General features: G+C 37.5%; 1 protein-coding gene across 3 annotated transcripts in view; it reads right to left on the bottom strand.

Annotated features, from left to right (window-relative positions):
- MEMO1 (mediator of cell motility 1) overlaps nt 1–25,196 on the bottom strand; it is a 135,968-nt gene that overhangs the window by 79,980 nt on the left and 30,792 nt on the right. The window lies entirely within an intron of this gene.

Raw genomic sequence — 25,196 nt, 5'->3', positions numbered from 1 at the left:
ACCAAAAAGTAATAAATGCACAATTTTAAGATAACCTCAGTCGTTTAAACTGAATAACCACATTTCATTGATTCCAAGAAGGTACACCAGTGTTTTATGTATCACTAAGAAAGAAAGAAAATAAAAAACCTTCCAATTAAGACAGATGGTTTCTTATCACTTAGAATTTTTATATTTATTGGAAAAGTTCTTAAACTTATTTAGATATGAATTCTCATAACACAAGTTTATGTAAAAAAGAAAAGTAAAATGAATTCAAGATACTCTTAAAATTTTCTTCACATTCACAATCTAATATCTAAATTGCTTTTTAACTCAGTCATCAGTGACCCTGTTTTTCCATAATATCATCCTCTGTACCAAAGGAATTAGTGATGCGATATTCCTTCTAAAAAAGTTCCTCTACTGCCTCGGGACTCTAGTCCAAGAAACCGACACACATTGTCCAAGTCTTGATGCTATATCTTTTCTGATCTTACCAAAAGGTATCACCAGAAGGTGCAACCAACAGGTTTCAGAAGACAACCCAGGCATGTTCATCTCTTTCATAAATGGTCCTTAAATGGTATGTTACCAGAAACACCAATGGGTTGCAGTTGTCTAGTCATACCAACAGGATTAATTATTGAGTTCGAGTATATATAAGCAGTGACAACTATTTCACAACTGACAATGATTTAAAGGTGCCATTGACTGTAAAACACATCTCAATTTCAGAAATGTTAAAATGTGGGAAAACATACATCTTAAAATCAATGAAATATAGTAGCACTATGAAAACCACACTCTCCACAATGTTCTAGTATTTTTTGATTTCAATGCAAAACAGGGAAAAAAATCATCAAAAAACAGCACTGGGAACCACTTCTCACTACAATGAAAAGTATTTCTCAAAAGGCTTACTGACTATAATGACCTCATTTAATTTAAAAAATAACATTTCAGCAGTTCTCCCTAAATGCTTTCTCTCATTACTGATGTCTTAACTGTGACCATATACTTACAATTTATTGCTATGCTATTTACAAAACTAAGTATCCTATTTTTAGATACATTGCAAGGGATGCTATTTGTTTTTATGTACCGTATGACGGGACTCCTCATATAGAAAATAATATCCCTTAGGAGTACAAGAACACAAGAATTGTCTCACTGAATCTGACCAAAAACCCATCCAGAGCAGTACTGTATCAAACCAAAAACACGAAAACAAAAATTAAAAAAACCTTGCTATGAAGAACACTATTGTTCTCCTTGATACAAACCTCAAAGGGTTAGACCAAATCCAAATATCTTGGATTCCTTATTACCCACTAAAATTATAAACATGTTAAGAATCTGTTTATATTTTTTGCTAAACTCTGTAGCTCAGAATAGAATCCATAGCGGCAAATAACTATCCAAATGAACAATCTTTAGTGCATACCAGCTAATCCATATCTGGCCAAGTGGACATCACTTACCACTTTTCTGCCCACTCATATACAGTCTCTCAAAATTGTCATATAGTTAATACCAATTCCACTGGCATTTCATATGTAAAAGGGCTTTAAATTTGAAGGATCACAGTGTATTTCTCCCTTGAGGTGATTTACAAAACCATAATCTGAAAATAGGTTCAGCATTGATCCCTTTAACAGTCTATTAATTTGGACTCCCTATTCTTACTCTTATTCTTTTTATAAACAAATTCCCTATCCCTATCAAATGATGCCACTAAGTTCCTTGAGAGTGCCAGGTTATAGTATCTTACCTAAACTCTTTTTTAAGATCAAGATATTGATTTTTGTCTGCTATTTCTTCATTATAAAATATATATATATGTTCAGTATGAAAATTGTGGGGAATACATATTAAGAAGGGGGAAAACCCAAAATCCCACAATTATTTAAGAAAACCCACCAAAATTAATATTTTCCAAATTTCCTTCTAGTCTTAAAAATGATATACAATTCTGTAACCTGATTTTATTTACATAACATTATACATAGGTATTTCCCTGTATTATGAACTCTTTATAGACATTTTATGGCTAAATAAGATTTCTTTGTGTAAATGGATCACTGCTTCCTTAAACATTACTCTAATATAAGATGTTTAGGTTCTTTCTTTCCAATATTTTGCGCTATTATAAACAATTCTGTAATATGTATCTCTATTTCCATATTTTAAATTATCTCCTTTTGAGATTCTCAGAATTGAATTACTATGTAAATCAATGAGTCTTTTTAAGATTTCAATACATATATTCAAAATGTTATCCAAAACTGCATCCATTCATAATCATGCACCATGCATGAACAATACCTGTTTCACCATACCCTCACCATTCTCCTCAAAACAGTATTTTAAAACATTAACTCATCCCTCATTTGATAAAAATTTAATGGCTGACCTCAATTATATTTGACATTTCAAAATAAATTATTTCTTCAAAGTAATTTAAATGCCTAGAAAAAACACACTGACTCTTAAGATATGTATTTTCTACTTGGACCATGAAATAGCAACATAATTGTTGCTGCCAGTCACAACTTATCCATTACTATTGTTTAGTAAACAACTACTATCTATTGGCCTTTACAGTAGGCAGGTCAAATTCAAAACCAAGCCTATTATGTTGCATTATGCTACTGTTTTAAATCACTCACAATCCTTAAGACTTTTATATTCTCCTGCCATTAAATCTTTTTAAGTAATGAGGTATTTTTTTAACCTTTTAGTTACGATAATTCTTTCTCCTATAATAGTCAAAAAGTGGTCTACAGACGAGAATCATCCAATAATGTGTTTATTTTAAAAAGAGATCACTATGTCATCACAATCTCTGGGGATGGTTACCTGGAGTTTTTAACAAGCTTTTAACAAGCTTTCAGGTGGCTATGATACACACTAAAATGTGGGGCCCCTGCCATAAAGGCATTCATGTACACACGCTATATGAATGAATACATGAATGAATGCAGCTAACAGACTCTTGGACAGTTTATATTAGTTATAAACTGTTTTTATTACATAAATAAATCACATAATATTTAAGTTAGCAATATATAAATGCATGAATTTTTACCTCTAAACTACTTTGAATCCATAAATGATCCACTGTTTCTTAAAATTTACATAAGTTTATTTTTAATAGTGTTTCTAGCCTCTCACTTCAATCAATGCCTCTCTAGCTTTTCCACTCAAATAACAAATGAAAAAGGAAAATAAACTCAGATTCATAGAAACTGGGTGATATGCAAACAAATTCTTTTAAATCTTCTGTTTTAGTCCAAAAATTCATGTGAGGGGCTTCCCTGGTGGCACAGTGGTTAAGAATCTGCCTGCCAATGCAGGGGATGCGGGTTCGAGCCCTGGTTCAGGACGATCCCACATGCCACAGAGCAACTAAGCCCGTGCACCACAACTACTGAGCCTGTGCTCTAGAGCCCGTGCTCTGCAACAAGATAAGCCACCGCAATGAGAAGCCCGCGCACCGCAAGAGTAGCCCCTGCTCTCCGCAGCTAGAGAAAGCCCACGCACAGCAATGAAGACCCAATGCAGCCAAAAATAAAATAAATAAAATAAATAAATTTTTAAAAAATTCATGTGCATGTAATAAACTAAATGAAAATATCCACAGTAATTCCGAAATTCCCACGCTCCTATCTGCAATTTAAATGGAGGCTTCAAGAAGATACACCACATTTATCCTCTAACACAGGATCAAGTACTCTAGTTAGGAAACACGAACCTGGATCATAAAAAGCAACAAGCTAAATGAGCTGAAGTGGTACAAATGCTTAAAGTTGGGTCCACAATACTTCCTATGCATATCTAACCAGTAATCATTATTTTCTTCCAATTGCAACTTTTTTTTTTTTTTATGTTTCTTTAGGTTACAACCAACCAGTTGATACTAGTGAATCCGGATAATTTGGTACCAAATGCAAAAACATAATTTATGGAAAAATAAAACAAGTCTGCCTTAGCGGAAAGAATCAGGAATAGGATAACACAAGGAAACAATTCCTTCCCACACAAGGAAACAATTCTCAGGCGACTGCTAAAAAATAAACGTTTCTTAAGGTAAAAGGAAAAATTAGAATTTTCATTTTTCATATATTTCTACCACAAAACAGATCTGTAGACATTATCACATTCTCACCCTATTCTGTGTAATACAGATTTTCTTCTCTAAGAGTTTTCACTTACAGAGTTTGATCAGAAAAAGTGTATCAGGCCCAGTGGACTAGACCAAATCTAACTTATAATAAGACTGCACATGGGTAAACTGCTATAACAAAAGATCTGAAACAATCTAAGCACCTACCAAAAAAGAAATTGGTTAAACTAATCATGGTAGATCCATAAAATAGAATATTCAGCAACTGGAAAACAAAGAGGCAAATTTTATGAACCTCTATGAAAGATCTTTTAATTGAGGGTAAAAAGAAGCATGGTACAGAAGGATACAATATGCTGCCATTTTTGTGTGTGCATATATATCATATGTGATTATGTACTGGTTTTTATTCATGTGGAATTCCTCTAGGCGAACACAAAAGAAATGGATAACAATGACTGAATCCTGAGAAGGGGACTAAGAGTAGAGGGAAGCTTTACTTTTCACTGTATACCTTTTTCTATCTCTTGTATTTTGCACTATACACTTACACTACCTACCCAAAAACTAAGTATAAAAAAACACGGTGCAGTCATATAACATTAAATAATGAAGCTGCAGACACATGTTTACTGACATGGAAAAAAGCTTATGAACACTAAACCCAGGGACTTCCCTGGTGGTCCAGTGGCTAAGACTTTGTTCTCCCAATGCAGGGGGCCCAGGTTCGATCTCTGGTCAGGGAACTAGATCCCACGTGCACAACGAAGATCCTGCACGCAGCAACGACGATCCCGAGTGCTACAACTAAAGACCTGGTGTAGCCAAATAAATAAATAAATATTTTTTTAAAAAAACTAAACCCAACTAACAACAAATCATTGTTAGACCTAAGGCAATACCTACATTAATAATCTAGGTTAAAATAAACAAAGCCAAACAGTTGAGAATTGCTATTTGACCAATAAAATATGTATCAGAGTACTGGAATACATATGGACCAATCTGACAAGACTTCCCTGTTACCAAGAAGGGATTTCCCCTTTTACTTCACTTCCCTAGGTTTGACATTCATCACCAAATTTCTGGTAGATATAATCAGTGAATACAGAAACATTCTAGAAAAGAATGGTCCAGAAAAGACAACATTAAACACATTATTAATATTTTTTATTTATTTTTATTGATGTATAGCTGATTATTAATATCTTTCTTTATAATTCTTCTCCATTGAAAATGCAATGCTTTCAACAGTTGTTTTTTTTTTTTAATTTGTCTATCAAGGACTAGAGTTATTCTCCACTCTGAGTTCCTCAGCAATCATGTACCAGATAATCTAGAAAAGTCAAATTACTTTTTGAAGTAATTAACTATAATCTAATGCAATTTTTGTTTTTGTACTCTTGTGGCATGTTTGAGGCCTGTTTCCTTCTTTCACTACGCATTGATACTGCATATGCCAGCTCATCCATCTAAAGAATTATGTTTCTGATTTTGCAACCATAAGATACAAACAAAAAGAATCTCAGCAAGTTTTTACTTGATAACTAGCCAAGAAAACATGCCTAATGTGGACGGAGAGATGGGCATACCAGGTATCAGATATGCAGAAAAGAAAAAGATAGTCGGTCATAATAGCCATCAAGATAAAACGATTTCCAAGTTCTGAGATTGATGATTTAGGGAGAAAATTAAGTTTGGAAACTAAAGGATATGGTTCAACATGGAAGTTGAGGTATACGTGTGCATCCACTCTGCCAGACCCTTTCCATATCCTTTGTACTGTTTTCATCAAACTGCCGAACACTGAAACAAATGTGTTAATGTAAAAGCTGCCCAGATTTAAGAATACCTGGGTTTAAACCCAAGTGGCATCGCTCCCATTCCCAGAAGATCATACCAGAAAAGTTTTGACAGACTCAGCCATACTCAGGCACTAGCACCTTTAAGAGGCCTTAGACAACATCACTGGCACTTTCTTTTAAACCACAGCCACCACAAAAATTCTATTTAAGAAATAAAAACTCCCTCCCAAACTCCTCTACACTTATGCCAATTCAAAAGAAATATAGATAACTATACAACCAATCTTAATTCTATAAGCCAACACTTCCCAAACTGTGTTAGCAAAATTAGAATATAGAATTTTGTGCCTAAATAAATTGGAAAGGAGTGAGTGAAAGAATCAATGATGACTAAACTTGGGGGCTGGATAAATGATAGTACCACTATCAGTGACAGAATTAAGACCAGAAAGTTTGTTCCAAGATGAAGACTTTGACTTAGACACACTGAAAGTTTTAGGAGACAATAAGGCAACCAGGTAAAGATATGCAATTAGTAAAGAATAAGAGTCTTAAGTACAGAAAAAAAAAAGGATCAAGGACAGAAACAAAGAATTCAGAGTCATTTAATTAAGGTGGTGAAAGACAAGAATGGATAGGAACTGCCTAAATGTGTACAGATTGATGTTGACAACACAAATGTTAAAAATCTGAGGCTTAGGATACAGATATGAGTAAGAAGTTGAGCCAGTGAAGAGGGGAAAGAGGTGCAGCACAAGAAATAGAGGGAAAATACAGTACAAGGAAAGCAAAGAGGTAAGATCTTCAGGAAGATCAGCAGAATCCAATGGTCTCTAATGAATAAGCATGATGAGAACAGAAAAAATGCCAATCAATGTAGTATTTGCTGATTATGAGAAATCAGTAACCTTGGAGCAATTAGTTTTCAGTGGCTGGGGGTAAAACTTGCATTTACAAGTAGTTACAGACAAGATGAGTTACAAGAAAATGGAGTCATCAAATGAAAACCAATTCAAGAAAAATTGAAAGCAACTATCATTGCCTTCTTTTTCATCACCTCTAAGCCTCCCAATCTGAGGCCTCCAACACTTCAAATACATCAATTTACTCACTTTATGAAATATAACCTTAGGCATTAGCAATCATATTTTTATACCTCTCAATAAAGAAAGCCATCTATTAATGTCATGGGAAAATCAACATTTGGGTATGCTTTTGGAATTTTATCCAAATAGGTAGCAAACAACCTGAATCTGAGAGTGTATTTTTGGGAAGATAAACACCTTCTAAGATTTTTCTCTACACATTCACATTTAAACATGTATTACAGGGACTTCCCTGGTGGTGCAGTGGTTAAGAATCTGCCTGCCAGGCTTTCCTGGTGGTGAAGTGATTAAGAATCCGCCTGCCAATGCAGGGAACGCGGGTTCGACCCCTGGTCCGGGAAGATCCCACATGCCGGGAAGATCCCACATGCCGCGGAGCAACTAAGCCCATGCACCACAACACCTGAGCCTGTGCTCTAGAGCCCTCAAGCCACAACTACTGAGCCCATGCGCCACAACTACTGAAGCCCATGTGCCTAGAGCCCATGTTCCGCAATAAGAGAAGCCACCGCAATGAGAAGCCTGTGCACCGCAACAAAGAGTAGCCCCCACTCACCACAACTAGAGAAAGCCTGTGTGCAAAAATGAAGACCCAATGCAGCCAAACATTTAAAAATTAATAAATAAATAAATTTATTTTTAAAATAAATAAATAAAAATAAACATGTATTATAGGTTAACAATCCTGTAGCTAGTTCTACAGAAATGTAGGCCAACATTTCGTGTTAAAAAGGACAGTGATGGGCTTCCCTGGTGGCACAGTGGTTGAGAGTCCGCCTGCCGACGCAGGGAGCACGGGTTCGTTCCCCGGTTCGGGAGGATCCCACATGCCGTGGAGCGGCTGGGCCCGTGAGCCATGGCCGCTGAGCCTGCGCTCAGCAACGGGAAAGGCCACAACGGTGAGAGGCCCGCGTACCGCAAAAAAAAAAAAAAGGACAGTGATAATTAAAAATATTAGCATTTGGTACTTGTAGCATAGCTTTCATCTAAGGACATAAAAGCAACCTTTAAACATCTATTAATAATGGCCTTTCTAACAATCCTATTTGCTGCAGCAGAATACAAGCATGAACATGATTACAGTCTACCCTGATGATACATAAAATATAACTTAAAACATTTTTGATTAATAGTCAATAATTACAATAAATGAGGATATAACAACCAAAGTTATTTTAAAGTATTTCAGAATAAAAGCAAATCTTCTCAATCTGAACTTCAGTAACTGTCATCCAGAAAGTTCAGAAAAGGACCTGACCAAATTTTTTATTCCAATAAAGAAAAAAAAAGAAGAAAAGAAACTGCAAACAAGAGGGACAGGAAAAAACAGAATTTATAGTGTACCTGCAATATGACAGGCATAGTACCAGGTTCCTTAAAATGTTATTCTTGATTAACTGTCATAATAATCATATGACATAGTTATTATCTCTAGCTTACAAATAAATTTAAAAAACAAAGTTTCCTTGGGAATTCCCTGGTGGTCCAGTGCTTAAGACCCCACACTTCCACCACAGGGGGCACGGGTTCGATCCCTGGTTGGGGAACGAAAAACCTGCACACCACACGGTGCAGCCAAAAAAAAAAGAAAAAAAAAAAACTTTCCTCAAGTTCATACAGCTAATAAATGGCAATGTCAAGATCTCTGAGCCATATCGGTCTGTCTCTGAACTGTGGGGTTGTCCTACTTCACAGCACAATGCCAACTCTGAGATGCAAGTGATCCAGGTGACAATCCTAGCTTTCCTACAGATCCAGGCCTCAGTTTCCTTTCCTGTAAAATGAAGATGATAAACTCATTTATATCTGTAATTCCAGGTTACTGTAAAATACTAAGAGGTAGAATTGTTTAGGGTGATGCTTAAAGAAGATAATTATCAATCATTTTATATGGATTTTACTAGGTATGACTCAATGCCATCAGCTTTCATTCTATGCATTCCTCAAATGTTATATCAGGAACTAAGAAAGGTCAAGGTAGGAATGACTGAGCAGACATCAAGAACCTCTTTCCCCAAAGTGAGAAAAGAACAAAATTAAGTAACATATAAGAGAATTTAATTACTCTTAAGAAATTACACCTTCCTTGATAAAAATCCTGAAACAGAGACTTTTTTCTTTTTTGGCTGCATGGATTGTGGGATCTTAGTTCCCTGACAAGGGACTGAACCCAGGCCACCACAGTGAAAGCACCGAGTTCTAACCACTGGAACACCAGGGAATTCCCAACAAAGCCTTTTAAAGTAAAGCTTTGTAAAGTATGAATCTCAATGTACTTTCATCATTAAAAAAATCATCAACTTTACCAAATTCATTGATTAGTTCTAGTAGTTTTCTGGTGGCATCTTTAGGATTTTCTCGTTATAGCATCATGTCATCTGCAAACAGTGACAGTTTAACTTCTTCTTTTCCAATTTGTATTCCTTTTATTTCTTTTTCTTCTCTGATTGCCATGGCTAGGACTTCCTATACACTAACAACGAAAGATCAAAAAGAGAAATTAAGGAAACAATCCCATTTACCATAGCAATAAAATGAATAAAATACCTAGGAATAAACCTACCTAAGGAGGCAAAAGATCTGTACACAGAAAACTATAAAACACTGATAAAAGAAATCAAGGATGACACAAACAGATGGAGAGATATACCATGTTCTTGGATTGTAAGAATCAATATTGTGAAAATGACTATACTTCCCAAAGCAATCTACAGATTCAATGCAATCCCTATCAAACTACCAACGGCATTTTTCACAGAATTAGAACAAAAAACTTTACAATTTGTATGGAAATACAAAAGACCCCAAATAGCCAAAGCAATCTTGAGAAAGAAAAAGGGAGCCAGAGGAATCAGGCTCCCCATTTTCAGACTACACTACAAAGCTACAGTAATCGAGACAGTATGGTACTGAAATAAAAACAAATATAGATCAATGGTACAGGGCAGAAAGCCCAGATATAAACCCACATACCTATGATCACCTAATCTCTGACAAAGGAGGCAAGAATATACAATGGAGAAAAGACAGCCTCTTCAATAAGTGGTGCTGGGAAAACTGGAAAGCTACATGTAAAAGAATGAAATTAGAACACTAACACCATACACAAAAATAAACTCAAAATGGATTAAAGACCTAAATGTAAGACCGGACACTATAAAGCTCTTAGAGAAAAACATAGGAAGAACACTCTTTAACATAAATCACAGCAAGATCTTTTTTGACCCACCTCCCTAGAGTAATGAAAAGAAAAATAAGCAAATGGGACCTAATTAAACGTAAAAGCTTTTGCACTGGAAAGGAAACCATAAACAAGATAAAAAAAACAACCCTCCGAATGGGAGAAAATATTTGCAAGCAAAGCAAGGGACAAAGGATTAATTTCCAAAATATGCAAATAGCTCATGCAGCTCAATATCAAAAAAACAAACAACCCAATCAAAAAATGGGCAGAAGACCTAAACAGACATTTCTCCAAAGAAGACATACAGATGGCCAACAAACACACGAACACATGCTCAACATCACTAATTATTAGAGAAATGCAAATGAAAACTACAATGAGGTATCATCTCACACCAGTCAGAATGGCAATCATGAAAAAAACCTACAAACAATAAATGCTGCAGAGGGTATGGAGAAAAGGGACCCTCCTGCACTGTTGGTGGGAATGTAAATTGATACAGCCACCATAGACAACAGTATGGAGGTTCCCTAAAAAACGAAAGATAGAACTATCATATGACCCAGCAATCCCACTACTGGGCATATATCCTGAGAAAACAATCATTCAAAAAGTTACACGTACCCTAATGTTCACTGCAGCACTATTTACAACAGCCAGGACACGGAAACAATCTAAATGTCCATCAACAGATAAATGGATAAAGAAGATGTGGTACATATATATCACAGAATATTATTCAGCCGTAAAAAGGAACAAAATTGGGTCATTTGTAGTGATGTGGATGGACCCGGAGTCTGTCATACAGAGTGAAGTAAGTCAGAAAGAGAAAAACAAATATATGTGTTATCTAGAAAAATGGTACAAATGAACCTATCTGCAGGGTAGGAATAGAGACATAGACGTAGAGAATGGATGTGTGAGCACAGTGGGGGAAGGGAAGGGTAGGGTGGGATGAATGGGGAGATTAGGTTTGACATAAATATATTACCATGTGTAAAACAGATAGCTACTGGGAACCTGCTGTATAGCACAGGGAGCTCAGCTCGGTGCTCTGTGATGACCTAGATGGGTGGGATGTGGTGGGGAGGGAGGTCCAAGAGGGAGGGTATTATGCATACACAGAGCTGATTCACTTCAATGTACAGCAGAAACTAACACAACACTGCAAAGCAATTATACTCCAATAAAAGAAAAAAAGAACCATCAGATGGCACTTTTTTTATTAACATCTTTATTGGAGTATAATTGCTTTACAATGGTGTGTTAGTTTCTGCTTTACAACAAAGTGAGTCAGTTATACATATACATATGTTCCCATGTCTCTTCCCTCTTGCGTCTCCCTCCCGCCAACCCTCCCTATCCCATCCCTCTAGGTGGTCACAAACAACCTAGCTGATCTCCCTGTGCCATGCGGCTGCTTCCCACTAGCTATCCACCCTATGTTTGGTAGTGTATATATGTCCATGCCACTCTCTCGCTTCGTCACAGCTTACCCTTCCCCCTCCACATATCCTCAAGTCCATGCTCTAGTAGGTCTGTGTTTTATTCCCATGCAACCCCTAGGCTCTTCATGACATTTTGTGTGTGTGTGTGTGTGTGGTACGCGGGCCTCTCACTGTTGTGGCCTCTCCCGTTGTGGAGCACAGGCTCCGGACGCACAGGCTCAGTGGCCATGGCTCACAGGCCCAGCCACTCTGAGGCATGTGGGATCTCCCCGGACTGGGGCACAAACCCGTGTCCCCTGCATTGGCAGGCAGATTCTCAACCACTGTGCCACCAGGGAAGCCCGATGACATTTTTTTTTAGATTCCATATATATGTGTTAGCATACAGTTATCTGTTTTTCTCCTTCTGACTTATTTCACTCTGTATGACAGACTCCAGGTCCATCCACCTCACTACAAATAACTCAATTTCGTTTCTTTTTATGGCTGAGTAATATTCTATTGTATATATGTGCCACATCTGCTTTATCCATTCATCTGTTGATGGACACTTAGGTCGCTTCTGTGTCCTGGCTATTGTAAACAGAGCTGCAATAAACATGTTGGTACATGACTCTTTGAATTATGGTTTTCTCAGGGTATATGCCCAGTAGTGGGATTGCTGGGTCATATGGTAGTTCTATTTGTAGTTTCTTAAGGAACCTCCATACTGTTCTCCATAGTGGCTGTATCAATTTACATTCCCACCAGCAGTGCAAGAGTGTTCCCTTTTCTCCACACCCTCTCCAGCATTGATCATTTGTAGATTTTTTGATGATGGCCATTCTGACCGGTGTGAGATGATATCTCACTGTAGTTTTGATTTGCATTTCTCTAATGATTAATGATATTGAGCATTCTTTCATGTGTTTGTTGGCAATCTGTGTATCTTCTTTGGAGAAATGTCTATTTAGTTCTTCTGCCCATTTTTGGATTGGGTTGTTTGTTTTTTGATATTGAGCTACATGAGATGGTTGTGAATTTTGGAGATTAATCCTTTGTCAGTTGCTTCATTTGCAAATATTTTCTTCCATTCTGAGGGTTGTCTCTTCATCTTGTTTATGGCTTCCTTTGCTGTACAAATGCTTTTAAGTTTCATTAGGTCCCATTTGCTTATTTTTGTTTTTATTTCCATTTCTCTAGGAGGTGGGTCAAAAAGTATCTTGCTGTGATTTATGTCATAGAGTGTTCTGCCTATGTTTTCCTCTGAGAGTTTGATAGTGTCTGGCCTTACATTTAGGTCTTTAACCCATTTTGAGTTTATTTTTGTGTATGGTGTTAGGGAGTGTTCTAATTTCATACTTCTCCATGTACCTGTCCAGTTTCCCCAGCATCACTTATTGAAGAGGCTGTCTTTTCTCCACTGTATATTCTTGCCTCCTTTATCAAAGATAAGGTGACCATATGTGTATGGGTTTATCTCTGGGCTTTCTATCCTGTTCCATTGATGTATATTTCTGTTTTTGTGCCAGTACCATACTGTCTTGATTACTGTAGCTTTGTAGTATACTTTGAAGTCAGGGAGCCTGATTCCTCCAGCTCCATTTTTCGTTCTCAAGACTGCTTTGGCTATTCAGGGTCTTTCGTGTTTCCATACAAATTGTGAAATTTTTTTGTTCTAGTTCTGTAATAAATGCCAGTGGTAGTTTGATAGGGATTGCATTGAATCTGTAGATTGCTTTGGGTAGTACAGTCATTTTCACAATGTTGATCCTTCCAATCCAAGAACATGGTATATCTCTTCATCTATTTGTATCATCTTTAATTTCTTTCAACAGTGTTTATAATTTTCTGCATACAGGTCTTTTGTCTCCTTAGGTAGGCTTATTCCTAGATATTTTATTCTTTTTGTTGCAATGGTAAATGAGAGTGTTTTCTTAATTTCACTCTCAGATTTTTCAACATTAGTGTATAAGAATGCCAGAGATTTCTGGGCATTCATTTTGTATCCTGCTACTTTACCAAATTCAATGATTAGCTCTAGTAGTTTTCTGGTAGCATCTTTAGGATTATCTATGTATAGCATCATGTCATCTGCAAACAGTGACAGCTTTACTTCTTCTTTTCTGATCTGGATTCCTTTTATTTCTTTTTCTTCTCTGATTGCTGTGGCTAGAACTTTCAAAACTATGTTGAATATGAGTGGTGAGAGTGGGCAACCTTGTCTTGTTGCTGATCTTAGTGGAAATGGTTTCAGTTTTTCAGCATTGAGGACGATGTTGGCTGTGGGTTTGCATTTATGGCCTTTATTATGTTGAGGAAAGTTCCCTCTATGCCTACTTTCTGCAGGGTTTTTATCATGCAGGGTTTTTATCATAAATGGGTGTTGAATTTTGTCAAAAGCTTTCTCTGCATCTACTGAGATGATCATATGGTTTTCAAAGTGAAGGAAAACCATATGATGATCTCATCTCAATAGATGCAGAGAAAGCTTTTGACATCAGATGGCAGTTTTAACTGCCAACATTATTTAGAAGATTTTGCTACTTTGATTTTGTTTAAGAGAGTAAAGATCTGGGCTCCTTAGGAAAATGGTGGATTCCACATCTGGGGAAGGAAATGTAAAATTAAGCCTGGAACATGTTATACCAGTTAGTTTAATATGTCAACTTGACTGATTCATGGGGTGCCAGATGTTTGGTCAAACATTATTCTGGGTGCACCTGAGGGTTTTTCTAGATGAGATTAACATTTGAATCTGTAAACAAGTAAAGCAGGACTTCTCTGGTGGTGCAGTGGTTAAGAATCCACCTGACAATGCAGGGGACACAGGTTCGAGCCCTGGTCCAGGAAGATCCCACATGTTGCGGAGCAACTAAGGCCCTGTACCACAACTACTGAGCCTGTGCTCTGGAGCCCACAAGCCTCAACTACTGAGCCCGCACGCCTAGAGCCCGTGCTCTGTAACAAGAGAAACCACCGCAATGAGAAGCCTGCGCACTGCAACGAAGAATATCCCCCGCTCACCCCAACTAGAGGATGCTCGCACACAGCAACAAAGACCCAACACAGCCAAAAATAAATAAATAAATTCATTTAAAAAAAAAAAGAAGAAGCAAGTAAAGCAGATTGCCTTCCCCAATCAGTTGAAGGCCTGAATAGAACAAAAAGGCTGACCCTCCCACAAGTAAGAGGGAATTTTGCATAAAGCCTTCAAGCTGCACCCTGGTTTTCTCCTCCCTTCAGACTCAAACTAAAACAATTGCTCACCCTGGGTCTCAAGCTTACTGGATTCTTGAATGCAACTACACCATCATCCTTCCTGTGCCTCCAGCTTGCCAACTGAAGATCTTGGGACTTGTAAGCCTCCAAAACTGCATGAACAAATTCATTATAAGTCTCTTTATATACATTTATATATATATAAATATATATATACATCTATAGATATATATATCTTACGTCCTATTGGTTGCGTTTCTCTGGAGAATACAGACTAATACACCAGAAAGTAAGAAAGCTGTCAAAGACTATTAGGGCCATGTCAAAAGGACATAAGAGCCAGCTTAACAAGACTCCCACTGGCTAAAGGTGAGACAATCTGAGTATCTTTTATTTTTTTATTTATTCTTTTTTTTTGTTGGCTGTTTTGGGTCTTCCTTGTGGTGCGCGGGCTTTTCATTGTGGTGGGTTCTCTTGTTGCGGAGCACAGGCTCTAGGTGCGCCAGCTTCAGCAGTTGTGGCACGCGGGATTCAGTAGTTGTGGCTCAAGGGCTCAGCTGCTCCGCAGCATGTGGAATCTTCCCAGACCAGGGATTGAACCTGTGTCCCCTGCACTGGCAGGCAAATTCCCAACCACTGAGCCATCAGGGAAGTCCTGAGAATCTTTTAAATCTATGAATTTACAATGACACTTGAAGAAAGAAATTTGCTGGTTACCTTTGGATACTGCTAGGGATCCAACTCATTATTCTGATAACTGGTAAATAAAGAAAAAGAATCAAGCATTATTCATCTCACTTTTTCTATATGAATTTATCCTTTGGGTAGCCAAAAAAATTGAGGATAGAAAGTATCCCTTTAAAGAAGTATTACAGATAATAAAGGAAGGTAGAATGATAAAAATATCCCCACTTTATAAGCCCTAACAAATTAATACATCTAAACAATGCTCATGAATGACTACCAAAATCACCAAAATAGACAACCGGACATGCCTTACTTCCTGACCAAAAAAAAAAGGCTAAACCTGATGAAGTCTCTAGATCTGTGCTATTCAACACAGGAGTCACTAGCCACATGTGGCTATCGCGCACTTGCAAGGTGGCTAATCCTGATTGAGATATGATATAAGTGTAAAATACAAACCAGATTTCTAAGATTTAATACCAAAACAATGTGAAATATCTCAATAATTAAATAGGCTATGCATTGAAATGACAACATTTTAGATATAATGGATTAAAAAAATGTTAAAACCAATTTCACCTGTTTCTTTCTTTTTACTTTTTTTGAAGTGTATATCATAACAATTTCAAATAACCAATATGTGGCTAAAATTTATGGCTTTCATTATATTTATATTGGACAGTGCTGCTCTAGATCTAATTACCAAAATTTATATAATACTGGGAGAGAGATATATGTTGAACACCACCACAGAGATGCAATTACCAAAATCCAGTCTAAGGGAATCACTAAAAATCACAATATCCAGTTTCTTCAACAACACAGTAACAAAATTGCAAGGGTGGGGGGAAGAATGAGTAAGATAGAGGAGGAATGTGTAGATTTAAAAAGACAATGTCAGGAACATGACAAGGATGCCCCTCTCTCATCACTGCTTTTCAACATTGTACAAGAAATTTTACCTAATACATTAAGACAAGAAAATGAAATAAAAGTATACAGATTGGGAAGAAAGAATAAAAATTGTTCTTCTAAGCAAATAACATGATCACCTATGGAGAAAATCCAAGAGTCAACCAAAAATTCCTGAAATTAAAAAGCGGGGGAGGGCTTCCCTGGTGGCGCAGTGGTTGAGAGTCTGCCTGCCGATGCAGGGGACACGGGTTCGTGCCCCGGTCCGGGAAGATCCCATATGTCGTGGAGCGGCTGGGCCCGTGACCATGGCCACTGAGCCTGCGCATCCGGAGCCTGTGCTCCGCAACGGGAGAGGCCGCAACAGTGAGAGGCCAGCGTACCGTAAAAAAAAAAAAAAAAAAAAAAAAAGCGGGGGACTTCCCTGGTGGCTCAGTGGTGAAGAATCCACCTGCCAACATAGGGGACATGGGTTCCAGTCCTGGTCCGGGAATATCCCATATGCCACAGAGCAACTAAGCCCGTGCACCACAACTACTGAGCCTACACTCTAGAGCCCACGAGCCACAACTACTGAGCCCACACGCCACAACTACTGAAGCCCACGCACCTAGAGCCTGTGCTCCACAGCAAGAGAAGCCACTGCAATGAGAAGTCTGCGCATCACAATGAAGAGTAGACCCCTTGGGCTTCCCTGGTGGCGCAGTGGTTGAAGGTCCGCCTGCCGATGCAGGGGACGCGGGTTTGTGCCCCTGTCCGGGAAGATCCCACATGCCCTGGAGCGGCTGGGCCCGTGAGCCATGGCCGCTGAGCCTGCGCGTCCGGAGCCTGTGCTCCGCAACGGGAGAGGCCACACAACAGTGAGAGGCCCGCGTACCGCAAAAAAAAAAAAAAAAAAAAAGAGTAGACCCCGCTCACCAAAACTAGAGAAAGTCCACGTGAAGCAACGAAGACCCAACACAGCCAATAAATTAATTAATTAATTAAAAATAATAATAAATAAATAAAAATTAAAAACGATTAGAGCAAGGTTGCAGGACAGGGTAAAATTTAAAAGTCAACTGCTTTTCTAGATACCAGCAATGAACAAGTGGAATCTGAAATTAAAACACAATACTATTTACAGTACCACCCCCAAAAAAGAAATACTTAAGTATAAATCTAACAAAATATGTATAAGATCTATATGAGAAAAACTACAAACTGATAAGAAGACTCAAGATGTCAGTTTTTCCCAACTTGACCTACAGATTCAATGCAATCCCAATCAAAATTCCAGCAAGTTATTTTGTGGATATCAACAAACTGATTGTGAAGATTGTATGAAGAGGCAAAAGACACAGAAGAGCCAGTACAATACTGAAGGAAAAGAACAAAGTTGGAGGACTAAGAACGGACACTACCCAACTTCAAGACTTAATATAAAGCTCCAATAATCAAGTGTGGTATTGGTGAAAGAACAGACAAATCAAGTAATGGAATAGAATGGAGAACCCAGGAAAGAATCCACATAAATACAGTCACCTGATCTTCAACAAAAGAACAGAGGCAACACAGTGGAGAAAAGATAATCTTTTCAACAAATGGTGGTGGAACAAGTGGACATCAGGGGTTATATCGTAAAGCTCTGTGCCTTCTGCTCAATTTTGCTATGAAGATAAAAACTGTTCAAAACAAAATCTATCTGTAAAATAACAATAATAAAATAATTTTTTTTTTTTTCGGTATGCGGGCCTCTCACTGTTATGGCCTCTCCCATTGCGGAGCACAGGCTCCGGACGCGCAGGCCTAGCGGCCATGGCTCACGGGCTTAGCTGCTCCGCGGCATGTGGGATCTTCCCGGACCAGGGCACGAACCCGTGTCTACTGCATTGGCAGGCGGATTCTCAACCACTGCGCCACCAGGGAAGCCCATAAAATAATTTTTAATAAGAGACATATCAACCAATTGCAATGTATATAGCCCTTACATAAATCCCACCTTAAAAACAGTTTTAAAAGAAATTATGACAATCAGGAAAATGTGAGTGTTAACTGGAAATGAGGGAATTAATGGTTTCTTAACAATGATAATATTACTATAGTGATGTTTTAAATTTTTTAAAAATAGTTTCTCTCTTTTAGAGGTACATACTGAAATGTCTGCATATGAAATGTTATGCTGGGACGTGTGTTAAAGTAATGTATGGGGAATACGATGTGGGGGGCAACCATAAATGGTATAGACGAAACACACATGTAATGGGCTAATAATTTTGTAGTTCCATGTTAAGTAAATGGAAATTCATTATACTGTTCTCTCCACTTCATTAAAGTCACAGATTTTTAGAGTTGGAAAGAACTTTAGAAATCAGAACACCATAAACGTGAGGGAAAGAAATGGAGACAAAGCCAGAAATACCTGAGTGTGTGACTTGAACAAAAAACTTTGTTTCCGCCTTTTTTTTTTTTTTTTTTTTTAAATCAGCCACACTGCACACAAGCGAGATCTTAGTTCCCCAACCAGGGATGGAACCCGTGCCCCCTGCAGTGGAAGAGTGGCATCCTAACCACTGTATTGCCAGGGAATTCCCTTGTTTCCTCTTCCATGAAGATGAGGATAAAACACTTGCCTTACATGGGGTGGTTTAACATTAATTGGAATAACACATATAAAAACATATGTTTCCTTAAAACCAACTCTTTTAACCCTTTCCTAAAGTACTAAACAAACACTAGCTCAACTGACACAATCTTATTTAAAAAGTGAAAAAATAAAGAAAATCTCCAAACTTCACATGCAGTTAGCTCCTCTTTACTAATACCATCCCTTCATTGCCAGTTTATACCCTACATTCCCAGTTTATACAGAGTATCTATGCTCTGTGTACCCTCTTGCTTAAATGCAGACCTATTTTAATACAAACTTGCTGGTCACCAGAGAGTGATAGTTACTGCTACTGGTTATTTGGTGATTATCTTTAGAGTTCAAAACAAACATTCTTCTTTTGAATGATGGATGATATTTACAACCTTCTTCTCTATAACTGTTTGCCATTAAAACTAACACAATATTGTAAATCAACTACACTTCAACTTTTAAAAAATCCAGCAACAGCAGCAGCAGCAACAACTAGGCCTAACATTCATATCCCAAAGAAAGCTAAACCACTTGTTGCTAGCTCTACATGCATTTCAAGAATCTCACTTATATTGTCTTAGCTAAAATTTATTAAAGATTTAAGTTAAAAATCTTTGGAAAGAATATTACATTTATGCAAAACACCCTAACTTAGTAAATACTGCCACATGTAAATGCTATAAAACCAATATTCTGTCAGCAGTTACTTCTGGGTGTCAAATTATGGTTACTTATTTTGGTCATCTCTATACATTCTAACTTTTTCTTTTTTAAAGGTTTGGTATTTTTTTTAACTTTATTTTCTTTTAAGTAAATAATTTATTTTTGGACGCGTTGGGTCTTCATTGCTGCACGTGGGCTTTCTCTAGTTGCAGCCAGTGGGGACTACTCTTTGTTGCGATTTGCAGGCTTCTCACTGCGGTGGCTTCTCTTGTTGCAGAGCACTGGCTCTAGGTTTGTAGGCTTCAGTAGTTGTGGCACACGGGCTCAGTAGTCATGGCACGCAGGCTCTGTAACTGTGGCTCACAGGCTCTAGAGCGCAAGCTCAGTAGTTGGGGCACACGGGCTTAGTTGCTCCACAGCATGTGGGATCTTCCCAGACCAGGGATCAAACCCATGTTCCCTGCATTGGCAGGCGGATTCCGAACCACTACGCCACCAGGGAAGTCCCTTTTTCTTCAGTAACTAAGTATTTTTATAATGGGAAAAAAGTTTTGTATAAATATAGGATAATGCAGGACTTCATTCTATAAAGGAAGAAGAAAAATAATGAATACTAAATTGTTTTGTAGTTATTAGCATAATTTCATTAAATGAAACTGCTACGTAAAAAATATTAATATGGGTTTCCCTGGTGGCGCAGTGGTTAAGAATCTGCTTAATGCAGGGGACACGGGTTCGAGCCCTGGTCCGGGAAGATCCACATGCCACGGAGCAAATAAGCCATGAGCCACAACTACTGAGTCTGCACTCTAGCGTTCACGAGCCACAACTATTGAGCCCGCATGCCACAGCTACTGAAGCCCTCATGCCTAGAGCCCATGCTCTGCAACAAAAGAAGCCACCACAATGAGAAGCCCGCGCACCGCAACCAAGAGTAGCCCCTGCTCACTGCAACTAGAGAAAGCCCACATGCAGCAATGAAGACCCAATGCAGCCAAAAACAAAAATAAATAAATATTTTTTAATGTTAATATAACAGGTCCCAATCATTTGGCAATCAATAGTAACTATTTCTAATAAAAATATAATTCCTTAATAAAACTTAATGGGTTTTTAATGTGTTAATGTTTAGCAGAGGGTTTTAAATTTTTGATTTGCTGTTTATGTATGTTTTGAAAAGTTATTATGAAATTACTGTTCTGACCTCTGTTCTCAAGTATTATCTTGGAGAGAGCCATCTGAGGCCTCAGAACAATGAGGGATTGACCAGGATGACAAGGTAATAGGAATCAAACTCACAAATGCCAGTCAACAGTCAAGACTCCTGCCTGTGTCTCAATCTCTGGTCCAAGAGCCACATTCAAGAGAACTGCTGATGTACTTAATAAAAATTCAGACACCCACCCCCACAACAAAGCCTAACTCAAAAAGACTGAATCAGAGTATATAAGAAAGTATCAAGCCTAAATCTGGCAAATAAAAGCACTTCATTGAAGATTATTCTATTTCTTCCTATAATCCTTAAATATCTTCCCCCCCAGCCAACCCATGAAACCATCTCACCTCATTTAAACAGTTCCAGGTATCTCATCTTGTGAAGTACCTGATTCTGCCTCACTTGGCAATAGGATGCATCTGCAGACCTGAGCTCTGCCTGGCTTCAGTTAACACCGAGGGGCCCAGGGCTGCCTACAACCAAGCAGGGCTGATTGCATACAGCTTCTACCCTGGGATCACCAACTCTGCTCAGGAACTCTCATGCTGATCTCCTGACCTGGAAGTCTCTGAATCTTGCACTGCCTGCTACTCTATCGGTATCAGCAGATTTCCATCTTCTGGTAGTAAACCTTCCAGTTATTTGGTTCTGCGCTGTTAGGGACCAATTGTAGCATGATAAATCCTCCAAGTGCCTCAGGTTAATTACAAAGGAGGCCTCCTCCTCTTTTACTTTTTATCTTCTTGATTACAAAACTACCCTCAACTTCATATTCTTACATTCCAAACTCCGTGCTTCTCCCCAAATTACTGACATATAAACTGTTTTGTTTCATAATTTAATCTCTATTTGTGTTTTTTGTTTTCATCCTAATTTTGCTGTCAATGCCCATAATAGATAGAATTTTAGATAGTAAATAAATTTTCTCTCTAAACAAGACATTTCCATTCTGAGTTTTTAACCCTTTCTCATAATCTAGAATATACTAGAGTCCTGGTTCAGTTTAGTACAGTATATTCATAATAACAAAATTTTAAATTTTAAACTAAAATAAATGGAAATATATGGGTTCATAAACTACTAAAAAATGTAAAATACTGAACAATTTGATTTGCTCTTACATACACGACATACTTTTATTAATATTTACTAATAATGTTTACATAAATGTTATAAACAATTCAATACCATCTATCTTTTATATAAGGAAAAGCTAGTTATTATATCCAGTTAGCCATTTAAAACTGTATTAATTACACAGGAAACTTTCTGGCAGGATTCCTAATACCCAATATTTCAACAGAAGTTTTGTACATGTTAGACTTATGGTTAAGGGAATACAGCAGGCTACAAAACCATATATATATATATATATGTGTGTGTGTGTGTATATATATATATAAACTTAAATGATCCCACTTTTATACACAGGCATAGAAAAAAGCTAAGAAAGGTTCTTTTAGGATGACAGGTTATTTACTTCTGCTTCATATTTATATTTTCTTAATTTTCTTTAATATACCTGAATTAACCTTTGTAATAAAAATAACACAAGTTTGTTTTTCTTTTTCATAATTTTCAACAGAAGGAGCAATTCTCTTCCTGGGCCCTCACCATATTTTCACATTCATTATATTAGTCCTATTACTGTACTTGAAAATGTAGTTTGTTTTAAAGAGTTAAGATTTTAGCTGATCCCAGCCTCTTACATATTTTAGACCACTGCTCAAGCAGTTTTATAGTTAAGTTTGTTTTTACTGATTCATCCATTTAACCAAACATTTATTAAATACCCATTCAATGCCAGATACTCTTATATAGCCTGGTTTCCTAATGAGTCTTAGGGAATCTGTCTGTTAACATCTTTCTTGACCAAATAGTATAATCCTCAGTCACACTCAGAATGTGCTATCATGTTCATCAGGATCAAGTAAAAAAACACTGTAGACACACAACCAAACGCTTCTTAATTACATGCACCCCAATGTTCACTGCAGCACTATTCACAATAACCAAAACATGGAAACAACCTAATGTCCATCAACAGATGAATGGATAAAGAAGATGTACATATACAATGGAATACTACTCAGCCATAAAAAAGAATGAAATAATGCCATTTGCAACAACATGAATGGACCTGAAGATCAGCATACTAAGTGAAGTAAATCAGACAGAGAAAGACAAATAGCACATATATCACCTATATGTGGAATCTAAAATATAACACAAACTTATCTATGAAACAGAAACAGACTCACAGACATAGAGAACAGATGGGGTGGGAAAAGGATGGATTGGGAGTTTGGCATTAGCAGATGCAAACTATTATATATAGAATGGATAAACAACAAGGTTCTACTGTGTAGCACAGGGAACTATATTCAATATCCTGTGATAAACCACAATGGAAAAGAATATGAAAAAGAATATATATATGCATAACTTAATCACTCTGCTGTACATTAGAAATTAACACAACATTGTAAATCAACTATACTTCAATTTAAAAAAATTACTGCTAAGTATTCATTTTGATTCTGTCATGAATGAAATTGTTAATTTCCTTTTTGGATTGTTCATTGTTAATGAATAGAAATACAACTGCTTGTTGTTTCTTTTTTTAATTTTTATTTTATATTGCAGTATAGTTCATTAACAATGCTGTGTTAGTTGCAGGTTGCTTTTTGCTTCTTGCTCTTGTATCCTTTATTAGCCCTGATGGTTTTAATGTGGATTCTTTATCATGAATTTATCAAAATTAAAAACTTTTGGGGGGGGACCTCCCTGGTGGTCCAGTGGCTAAGACTCCACACTCCCAATGCAGGGGGCCTGGGTTCAATCCCTGGTCAGGGAACTAGATCCCACATACTGCAACTAAGAGTTCACATGCCGCAACTAAAGATCCCGTGTGCCGCAACTAAGACCCAACACAACCAAATAAATAAATAAATTTTTTTACACTTATGTACATGAAAAGATATTGTCAAGAAAGTGAAAATACAACCTACAGAATGGGAGAAAATATTTGCAAATCGTGTATCTGATAAAGAATTAATAGCTAGAATACATAAAGAATTCTTAACAATTCAACAATAAAGACAAACAACCCAATTTTGAAAACAAGCAAGACCTGAAAAAACATTTCTCCAAAGACTATATACAAATGGCCAATAAGCACATAAAAAGATGCTCAACATCATTTGTGATTTGGAAATGCAAATCAAACCACAATGAGATACCACTTCACACTCATTAAAATGGCTATTTAAAAAAATTAAAAAGGGACTTCCCTGGTGGCACAGTGGTTAAGAATCCGCCTGCCAATGCAGGGGACACGGGTTGGAGCCCTAGTCCGGGAAGATCCCACATGCTGCAGAGCAACTAAGCCCGTGCACCACAACTACTGAGCCTGCACTCTAGAGCCCGCAAGCCACAACTACTGAAGCCCGCGCACGTAGGGCCTGTGCTCCGCAACAAGAGAAGCCACTGCAATGAGAAGCCCGCACGCGACAATGAAGAGTAGCTCCCCATTGCCGCAACTAGAGAAAGCCCGCGTGCAGCAACGAAGACCCAAGGCGGCCCAAAATAAATAAATTTATTTTAAAAAATGAATAAAATAAAAAAATAAAAAGAAGAAAATAACAAGTGATCAAAGAAGATGTGGAGAAACTAGAATCTTCATATGTTGTTGGGGCTGTAAAATGGTGCAGCCACTGTGGAAAACATTTTGCCATTTCCTAAAGAAATTAAACATAGATCTACCATATGACCCAGCAATTCCACTCCTAGGTAAAAACCCAAAAGCACTGAAAACAGGTATTCAAACAAATAGCTGTGCATAAATGGTCATAGCAGCACTATATACAAACGCCAAAAGATGGAAACAATTCATATGTCTATCAATGAGTGAATGGATAAGCAAGGTGTGATATACATACAATAGAATATTATTTCACCATAAAAAAGAATCACATACCAATACATGCTATAGAGTGGATGAACCATGAAAACACCAGACACAAAAGGTCACAAATTGTACGGTTCAATTTATATGAAATACCCCAAAGAGATAGAGACAGAAAGCAGATTGGTGGCTGACAGTGGCTGAAGGTAGGCAGGAATGGGAGCAATTGCTTAATAGGTATGGGGTTTTCTTTTGGGATTATGAGGATGTTCTGGAACTCAATATAGGTGGTAGTTGCACAACATCGTGAATGCATTAAATGTCAAGGAAATATACAGT

The sequence above is a fragment of the Kogia breviceps genome, chromosome 11 (assembly GCF_026419965.1).
Source record: "Kogia breviceps isolate mKogBre1 chromosome 11, mKogBre1 haplotype 1, whole genome shotgun sequence".
Classification (NCBI taxonomy): Eukaryota; Metazoa; Chordata; class Mammalia; order Artiodactyla; family Physeteridae; genus Kogia; species Kogia breviceps.
This window is presented reverse-complemented; position numbering and strand designations above follow the sequence as displayed.